Source organism: Labeo rohita, chromosome 8 (assembly GCF_022985175.1).
Source record: "Labeo rohita strain BAU-BD-2019 chromosome 8, IGBB_LRoh.1.0, whole genome shotgun sequence".
Lineage (NCBI taxonomy): Eukaryota > Metazoa > Chordata > Actinopteri > Cypriniformes > Cyprinidae > Labeo > Labeo rohita.
Genome location: NC_066876.1, coordinates 6,280,925 through 6,291,991, shown reverse-complemented (window position 1 = coordinate 6,291,991; position 11,067 = coordinate 6,280,925).

The window sequence follows — 11,067 nt, the reverse complement described above, 5'->3', positions numbered from 1 at the left end:
TGTTGCATGGTGTGGGCTGAATTAGACAGTGAAATTAAATAGTAGGCTAATAGTGATGCTAAGGTCGAACTATTACTTTTGAAGCATGTAGCAAACCACATGTATTTTTAACATAATGGTTAATGGCTGCTAGGCTACTGGTTTTAACTATGTCGCAGGTGCACAATAAAATCAATGTCACCCATGCTATCTATTCAGGTCTATACAAAAGCTAAACATAGAGGTTCATTAGCTGGGCTATAGTTAAGAGCAATAGCTAGAGTTGTAATTATCTCTCTGGTTCATCTCTTTTGTAAGTGAGGAACACTGGAATACAGCTTCACAATGTAGTTTCAGGAAACTGAATAGGGTTTAAAAGGGGAAGTATTCATGCTGTTGACCTCTCATCACTGATCCACACCTCATTATGTATAAGTACCATACTAATTGGATAACAGATCCATTTTTGAACCTATTTTATAGATGAGAGGAAGATGGAAAAGATAACCCGGACGTGTAAAAAACGAAATTTCAGTGACACATGCTGCTCATAAAGCATGGAAATCTATGAGAATGGATTTCAAATGTCCAGTGTTCACCTTTCCTTTATACAGACATTAAAAACCCTAGCTCTGTTCCAACATCTAGTTAGCTGTCTACTTAGTATTTTAGGATATCATAGCATAGAACTAGATGTTTTTAATTTAGATTTGAAGGTAACTGTGTGGGCAATGGCGCAATAAAGCTCTGTAGGATTTGGAGCAGCGCTACTGTGTTAATTTATGGCAGTCAGTGCCACCAATGTCAAGCTGACATATCATTCTCGTAAAGTGCGACGTACGTCTCATTAATGTGCCTGAAATCATGGTTTGAAAGCTAGTTGGTACATGCTTTCGTATTATTACCCAAACCTCCTCCACTGGGGCACAGTGACAAATCTTAATAAACCCTTCAGTTCTTTGTGACATCTTGAAATGTCGTGACCTGAAGGCTTTGAAACCAGCCAGCTTGCTCTTGTCAAAATTAATTTGCTGACAGGGAACGGGTTGCCAGTTCAACAGTCTGAATGCCAGGATCCGAGGTCTATGAGGTGTAATGTATTTAAACTAGGCTTACTGGGTTTCTACAAGTACAATAACAATGTAATTTGTCAGTACGTGTAGAATGACATTCCCCTCTTGTACTGAAAAAAGCTTCAGGTTGCAATTCCTCTACTTTTCTATTTGTCTAAAATGGTGCTCTGTAGATTCTCAGCTTCCTTCAAAACTGGTGCATTTGCTAATAAAATGATGTAAGAGGTGATACTGTGTGAATATATGTGTGTCATTGCACGTACATGTGTGTGGAAGGTAGGTGTGAAAGTGTCAAATGATTTCCTTAGCTTTTCATTCGGGCTGTATTGATCCTTGTGTAACGGTTGGGTTAACGGATTGGCACTGCAGTCTTTTTCTACAATCTTTTTCTCACATAGCTCTTCTTTTTCTAGTTCATGACCCAATGTGACATTCTAATTCCCACTGCAATGAGTTGTACTCGCAGTGACGGGATTGATTCAGCAGAATCAAGATATAGAGAATTGAGTCACATATCGTGAAGCCCCCCTTCCAGTTTTTAATTATTTTGTTATATTGGCTATTTGCTCAGACGTTCAGTTAAAATCCCTTTTAAATGGCCTAATTCCAAAAAGAGGTTTAGAGAGATTGTTGTCTGGGTAGATGTGAAGCAAGTAATTTTGTCTTTGTCTTATGCACCTAAGAGTGGGTGGGACTATTTGAAACTGAATGTGATGGCTTCTTGTGTCTTTATTTTAGCTACTTCTCGTTATGCTATCTGATATTGCAAGCTGGAATTATTTATTTTAATGTATTATAATAACTGATAAACACATTGGTTTATTGTGCTAATATTTTACAGTTTACCTTCTAGTTATTTACCTATATTGTGCTGCAGAAATTTGTGCTGCATTATTGCAGGAAATAAACTCTGTGATCAACAAAAGTTTGTGATTTACACATTTTGTTCATGATTCTGTCACAACACATGAGGAGGAAGGTGCAACATGACGATGAAATGCAATGAAAAGTCTTTAGTGTAATCCACACAGATAAATCCACAAAAGGAAGACAGGAACACACTTACTCATTGACGAGACCGGACACAAAGCATTGAACTCAAACAACTTATAAAGGGTGGCTAATAACACACAAACAGGTGATGGTGATTAACTAATAATGACTCAACAAGGACAGTAACAGGAACAACCATATACGGGCACATGAGGGCACATTGGAGGTATCCAAAGCACATCATCTGGTCACTGGGGTTCCTCAGGGATCAGTTGTTGGACCCCTCCTCTTCTCCATATATACTACATCACTGGGACCCATCATACAGGCACATGGCTTCTCCTACCATTGCTATGCTGATGACACACAGATCTTTCATTTCAACCAGATGATCCAACGGTAGCTGCACGGATCTCAGGCTGCCTGGCGGACATCTCGGCGTGGATGAAAGAACATCACCTACAGCTCAACCTGGCAAAGACTGAGCTCCTTGTCTTCCCTGCTACCCTGACTCTACACCATGACTTCACCATCCAGTTAGGTTCATCAACAATTACCCCATCATGTTCAGCCAGAATTCTTGGTGTAATCTTTAATGACCAGCTAACTTTCAAAGACCATATAACTAAAACTGCTCGATCTTGCAGGTTTGCATTGCACATCAGAAAGATCAGGCACTTTCTAACAGAGCAGGCCACACAACTTCTTGTCCAGGACCTGGTCATTTGGCTGGACTACTGCAACGCTCTTTTAGCCGGTCTTCCTTCATGCGCAATCAAACCTCTACAAATGATTCAGAATGCAGCAGCACGACTGGTCTTCAACGAGCACAAAATGGCCCATGTCATCACCCTGCACTGGCTCCCGGTTGCAGCTTGCATTAAATCCAAGACACTGGTGCTTGCATATAGAACAGCCACAGGCTCAGCGCCTTTCTACCTCCACTCACTGCTACCAATCTACACTCCCTCCAGAAATCTGAGATCCACTAGTGAGCGATGCCTCGTTGTACCATCACAAAGAGGCACAAAATAACTTGTCACAACACCACTTGTAAGTCGCTGTGGATAAAAGCGTCTGTTAAATGAATACATGGAAATTGAAATGGAAATGGAAAAAAACAATACAAATAGTCCAGGGGTGTGACAGTACTCCCCCTCCCAGATGGCGCGACCTCACACCGTAGAGAAAAACAAAAAAAGGGACGGATGGAGAGGACTTAGGAGGTGGGCAAAGGAGTGGACGTGGGATGGCAATAGGAAGTCGGAACAGGATGAGGCTCTGGTGGAAGACAGACTCCCAGATAGAGGACAACAAACAAAGGCCAGGGTGGTGACGACGGAGGGAGGAGCCAAAGAGGAGATGTAGGGTCCAGGGTGGATTAGAAGGAGGGAGGAGCTAGGGTAGAGACAGAAGGAATCTGGAGTAGGAGGAGCCAGGTGAGATCCTGGCCACAGCCATGATGGTGAAGCCAACGAAGGGAGGAGCCATGGTGGAGGAAGGGCTGATGATTCCAGGGGGCCGACCGACGGTGGCGGAGCAAGTGGAGGTGGAGCCTGAGGCCGAGACGAACATAATTTTTCTCAATAAATAAATGACAAGGAAAATATTATATAGTCTCATTTGTTTGATTGGTTTCTCTTTGTCTACTTTCAGAACTTGTGTGAAAATCTGATGATATTTCGGGTCGCATTTATGCAGAAAATTCCAAAGTGTTCACAAACTTTCAAGCAGCACTGTATATACAAACAAAAATAGACAAAATTTGTATGAACAGTTGTGGTATACAGATGGAATAGAATAAAATTAACAAGGAATTAAATAAGATGTAGCATATGAAAGTAGTATTGCACATCTTTTTACTGAACAGTAAGGGAGAACATTTAAGGCAGGACTACTCTGCCATATTACAGGGCTGCCCTGTAATATGGTGGAATAGTCCCGCCTTCTAAATAAAAAAGCCAATCGCTAATCGTCTCTGCAGTTAGAAGCTCCAGTTGCTATAGAAACAGTCAGTGTTCTGAGACACGTGTTTAGGACCGCACATGCACTTTGGCTTGTCTGCCCTGAAAAAATAACCTCTTTCAATGCTATTTTTAAGCATAAGAAACAAAATTTATGAGACAGTTATTGTCAGATTTTATTGGTGATTTGAAATATGAAATTTAAATGTAAGCTTGTTGAACAGCTTTGGAGAATTTGATGTTTTCCCATTTAAACAGAGGAGCTGCACTCGCATGACTGAAACAGAGAGAGACGTTTCAAAGATGGCCACCAAAATGACTTAACTTAAGGGGACTTTGTTTCAACATCACGTCATTAAAGGAGGTCGCACACCGGATGAGAAGTGCCTCTTCTTTAGCTGCCTTAAACTCATTCAATCTATATGTTTTTTAAAAATTCCCTGACAGTTTGAGTTAGAACAGACTGAAAGTGCATAATTGTAAGCAAAATGAACAGTGCTGGGAAGGCTGTTTTCGGAAATGTATTAGGTTACAGATTACAAGTTACCTTATTTAAAATGTAAGAAGTAATGTAACTATTTCAGTTACTTTATTAAAGTAATGTAACTGGTTACATTTTTTTTTTTAAGAGGCGAGAAAACGATTTAAAACCATGGTGGCCCCCATTCTTCTCTTGTCTGGCATCCAGTGCTACACAGTTTACACTTACGGTAGCGCTAGACATGAAGCTTTTATGTCGGTACATCAAAGAATCAAGCGAGCATTTCTGCCACCTACTGGACTGGAGCGTAAACCGCTGGATAGCAGACAGGAGAGCATTGGCAGCTATGATTTTACAATTACTTGCTTAAATATTGAGTTTTATACCAAAACTGATCTTAGCTGTACTCAAAATATGGCTGCATGTACTTTTTGCTGACATGCTTAGGTGCTTTATTAAACTTTAAGGTAAGTCACTGTGTATTTTTAAATGAATTCACCCAACTGAAATTAAATGAATGCATCTTAAGGCTCTAAAATTCACATTTTCAAAACAATCCACACCCTTTGTGGGTACATCTGGTATCATTTATTATTATAAAAAATATCACACACAGAGTTCATTGCCCAAAGGGGAGTGTTATGTTTTTAAGATGCATGTGTCTGTGTTTGTGTTCACAGGATCACGGTGCAGGAGAAATGCTCTTTTGTCTCTGAATATCATATGAGATGAGATGGAAATCAAACCATGACTAGGTTGGTGCCAAACAGAACATAGCAAAAACAAGTTAATGGTCACTAATTCCCATCTCGCTGCCAGTCCATCAGCCTCTGTGTCTTAAAGGAGAAGTCCACTTCCAGAATAACAATTTACAGATAATGTACTCACCTCCTTGTCATCCAAGATGCTCATGTCTTTCTTTGTCTTAAAGAAATTGTATTTTTTTTTAAGGAAAACATTTTTCTCCATATAATGGACTGATATGATTCCCAGAGCTTGAACTTCCAATAAGCAGTTTAAATGCGGCTTCAAACGATCCCAAATGCAGTTGTAAACGATCCCAGTCGAGGACGAAGGGTCTTATCTAGTGAAACGATCAGTTATTTTCATAAAAAAATACAATTTAAATACTTTTTAATCTCAAACGCTTTTCTTGTCGTGCTCCCCCTGAACTCTGTGTCTTCTAAGACAGTTAGGGTATGTCGAAAAACTCCAATCATATTTTCTCCCTCAACTTTGAAGTCATTTCAAAATCATCCTACATCGCTGCAGAAGTACTGACCCATTCTTTGCAAAGTAAACATGCAAAGAAGATCAAACACCCTTAACAAAAATGGTAAAACAGCGATATAGGGCAATTTTGAAGTTGGAGAACATGAGATGGGAACAACAGATAATTTCACTAGATAAGACCCTTCTTCCTAGCCGGGGATTGGTTAAAACCACATTTGGGATCATTTTTTGTGAGCCACATTTTGGAAGTTGGGAACCATAAAAGTCCATTATATGGAGAAAAATGCTGAAATGTTTTCCTCAAAAAGCATAATTTCTTTACGACTGAAGAAAGAAAGATATGAACATCTTGGATGACAAGGGGGTGAGTACATTATATGTGAATCTTTGTTTTGGAAGTGGACTTCTCCTTTAATAGGACTGTCACCTTATTGAACAACAGCTGCCAAATCTTTCATTCACTTTCATTGACATGGCCTTTTAGATTATTAAATATGCAACCTCTCCATGCGCTAAAACAGTTTCTGATCTATCTGAGCTTGTTGAATCATATAGTGGATATTAACAAATTTACATTCACTGTACTTTTTGGGGCCACTATATAAGCTTTATAATAAAAGAATGTCTATTTTAAGTGCAAACAGCGCAACTTGTTGGCAGAGGCTATTTACACTAACTCCGCCCACCAATGTGTGGTTGGAATAGACAACATTACAAAAGACGGCCTCCAAACAACTGCTTCAGGTGGTAATGTGTGTAGCGCAGTCTTTTTGACACATTCGAGCTGTGTTTGCCAAACTCTTTCTTGTCCATTTTTACGTCTCATATCACATATAATTTTTTAAATAAAAATTAAGGAATGATTGAAAAGTTGAAAATACAGTATCGGGTAGGGTTGGGGTAGGTGTAGAGAGGGCTTTATTGTCCCAATAAGGCGGCATCCTTTTAGTAAATTTAATAAAGCAGGTAATTTACACTTAATACGTCATTATTGCGTACTGGTTTATAATGTAATACTGAGGTGTAGATCAATGCCACTGTTTGCAACAAGTAGTATAAATAGCAGAAAATACTGCTATTTATTTACTTTCTGCAGTTTTAGATTTTCAAAAAAACTCATTCTATGATTTATAAGCTTGGTCCCCATAATGTCCCCAAGGATTTTGGATATTGCCATCTTTGTGGGGACATTTTGTCCCCATAACATAGTCTATACCAGAAGCACACACATGCACAATAAAAATAAATCTTGTTTATTCCTTCCTCTCATGTTCTGATGAGATCTGATCCAGCCTCAGCTCACCCTCTGCAAAACTGTCTATCACGCCTCTCACCTTCGGGAAACCTCGCAGTGACACACACTTGCACTCGTTCACACATCCACACACACACTGTGAATCAAATTCTCACACTCTCTTCTTCTCATTTCACTCTGTCTGATTATGTGCAGAATGAGCAGATTGAATTGAAGCTTGCAATTACAGCTCTACGGTGAAATAACTCATCCAATAATCCAATGCAACTCCCATTTCAAGTTTAGAATTGACAGAAGCAAAGACAGATAATTCCATATATTACTATAACTAAAATTTCAGTCACAATTTATACTTCTATTTTGTCCTCTGGGATATTTTTCAGGTGAAAATGTGGTGCCCGTCTGTGCAAAAACTGACGCCATAGTGTTGCCAGGGTGTTATTGCACTTCTCTTCTCTTCAGAAGAGATGAAATTGTTGAATAAAGTTAGTTTTGTTTTCTTTGAGCACAATAAGTCAAAGTACGGTTGAACCACCCATGTCACATGGACTGGTTTAGTGATATCTTTCTACCTTTCTGGACCTTGAGTGTGGTGGCTATGTTGCTGTCTATGATGTCTATGAATATCTTAATTTGTGTTCCAAAGATGAACAAAAGTCTTACAGGTTTGGAACAACATGAGGGTGAGTAATTAATGACAGAATTTTCATTTTTGGGTGAACTCTCCCTTTAAAGGGGTCATCGGATGCAAAGTTCACTTTTACATGTTGTTTGAGCATTAATGTGTGTTGGCAGTGTATGTACACATCTACCCTATAATGATAAAAATCCATGCAGTGGTTTTAATTAATCTGTAAAAATAATATCCCCTTTTTCAAATCGAGCCATTCTCAGATGCCTGTTGGTGTGGCATCACACACAATTGAGCAATTGATGTGTTGTGATGCTGGCTGTAATAATGAACATAGTGGTCGTCATTTACTCCCGACATCTGAGCCGCTGAAGATGCAGTGGATTACGTTTGTTTGTGAAGGGAATGCACCTCTCGATCTACATAAATGCGGCTGTGTTCGTGCAAATCATTCATGATCCAGCGTCACCTACAGCAGAAGTGAGTATAAGGTTTTTTTTAATGAATCTCTGCAATCACCTTTCCTAATAACGTGCTAGTTAGCAAGGCTAAACGTGCTAAAAGCGGCTAAAGTAAACGGGCTCGTCACTCCACAGAGAGAAGAGAGGGGCGGGGCGAGCAGAGCTCATTTGCATTTAAAGGAACAATCCATCAGATTGGGTTCATTTTTGCAGAGCTCATTTTGACAAGGTAAAAAGGGTGTTGTTTTACACTACCATTGAAAATTTTAACCAAAGTATATTAGAAACTTTTCATTAAGACCCTAAAGAATCATATCAATTTGTGGAAAAGATTTAAGATCAGTGGGACCAAATATATTAATTTAAGATTCATCCGTTAAAAACAATTATCAGTCAGCCATAATTTTCTCATAATTGTCTCTATGATGGTTTTGGCCCTGGCAATCACTGCATCATGTGAGAGGTAGATTCTAGCTGCTCTTTGCTATCACTCTAGCCTGACTCACAGAGAATGTGAGTGAGGTGTTGCACTACGTTAACATCCCGTTCTCGTGGGATGAGTGTGGAGACCACGTGAACACTCCCCCACAGTGCCACACAGACGGCTCTGGATAAGCCTCATTTCATACACAGCGCCCAATTTAGGAAGCATCAAATGTGTGCTGAGGAAAAGATGTGCAAGTTATTTTGCAGTGTTCATGTGTGGACTGCTTCAAATGACCTATTTTGACAAATGCAACAGATGCCAAGGTTAATATACTTACTGAAATAGTTCATTAATTGCTCACCTTCTTAATGACAACCTGTCAAGAGAAAAGAACACAGAGTCCTTGACTGTGGAATCAAATTTCTAATATTATAGCAGAAAGAACTTATTTCACACTGATGTGGTTTTTCACTACTTTCTAAAGATTTAACTGTCAGTTTCATCAGAATAAACAGATGGTAAATGATGCATAATCATAAATACCATCAATAGTAATTTTTACAGAAAATAAATGTTAAATGAGCGATATCACAGTAGTAGAAATAGGCATTCTCAGATTCAAATCGAAGTTTGACAGTTTAACAGCTGATCCCAAGCCTCCGTTACTAATTCGAAAACATCACATTAGAACTAGTAACAAAGGAACATTAAGTTTCCATATTGAAAGCTTATTGTATTGCTGCATTAAAAGCTCACTGTATTATGCAGAGTATTATGTGAGAGAGATGGACTGCGTGAGTGTGATTACATGCATGTCATACAGTTTTCATTCTTCAGATCAGTCTCATATTCATAATAAAATATTAGATGGAATGTCTGCTGAGCATGCTGAAGAGAACATGTGCATGTGCCCAAGTGTTTGATTGCAGAAAAATACATACATATTATATTGAACATTTATGGAGCAACAGATTTTGTGTGAAAATAAACCATACAAGTTTTTTAAAAAATTGCTCAAATGCATGAGGTATATTTTTTAAATAATGTATAAAAAAGTATCAAAACAATCACTTTAGCAAAGTTTGTACTATTTACTGCTTATTTGTATTAAAATAAAATAATTATTTTTGTTCAGTAAATATATTGTCATTAAAATATGTTAATATAAAACATATATTCTAAAATACAGAAACAAAATAATTTTAAAATGTAAAGATTCTGAAAGCATTGCAGGAGATCCCATAATAATTTAATATAGATTTACAGTAGTAACAACAAATGATATTTTATTATATGATAATGTTAATTATTGTGCCTTTTAGCCCCAACAGCAGGGGTACTTTATTTACCTCAAATACCATACTTTTACATATTTTTCGTTATTTAAAAACTGCTTTTAATTATCTTAAACAAAACTGAAAATCATTGGGAAGACATTTGTCTCAAGATATATTTAATAATTTTAGCGATTCTCACTTGCTACTTAAATCTACAACATTTTTAAAAACATCAAATTTTAGATCAAGTAAGTATTAAACTAGTATTATTACTAGTATTAAATACTACTATTATTTATATGAAATATTATTTATTGAATAATAATATTGAATAAACAATAACAGCCATCATAAAAGTTGCTACGCAATTTAGTCAAAAGTACAAAGGCAGTAAATTCCAGAAGATATGGCCGAGGTGAGGCTGCTCTCGACGGGTTCATAAGCACTGAACATAAAAATTTAAATACTGGTTTACGATGCAGTCATTTACCTTTGTTCGCTGAATTTTCAGGGCCAAAACCCAGTAATTTTAATTCTTTTTTTTTTTTTTTTGAATTGTAATTTAAACAGATTACTCAAATATATTTTACAAGAAAATTCTGCTTCGCCTTGTGAACCTTGTTTTCTGCAACAGCAGCTTTATTGATGAAACTACCTGATACCAGAACAGAGAATCCTTGATTTCACAACATACCTGTTATACATCCAGAATGTAGGAATAGGGAAAAGGTTATATACTGGGAAAATGTCAGAACTAGTGTTATATAGGGGCTTGAACAACATTCTTATCAGCCATCATTTCCTTTGATTTGGATAGTTAAAACTGGGGCTAGGACTATTTTTCTTTGACTCACAAAAGATGCTAATCTAGGATCATATTCTTGGCAAAATAAACCTTTGTCCTGTGACCCAGAGGGGCATTACCACCATGTAACAACTTCAAGCTATAAATCAACACAGCAGCCTCAAACTCATTCAAACCAACGTCACTGTCCCTCACATTTGTAGGCCGGAAATCGCAAATTTAAAGGTTTGAAGAGAGCAGTCTGAGTAGTGGTCTGTGAATGGAAAAACAACATCACTTGGAAATGTCAATTACAAGAGCACCAGGAAGCCCAGGTTGGTCCAGATAAAACCTGCAGAACAGATTAAACATTTGAACAAGAAGAGGCACTATAAGAGTAATATGGATTGTTCCAGAAACACAGTGTGTGTTTAATGACACCGCTGTAATGGGAGTGTGCCACCGGCTCTATAAGTGTTACATTTCCTTGATGTCTTAAGATTAATCGT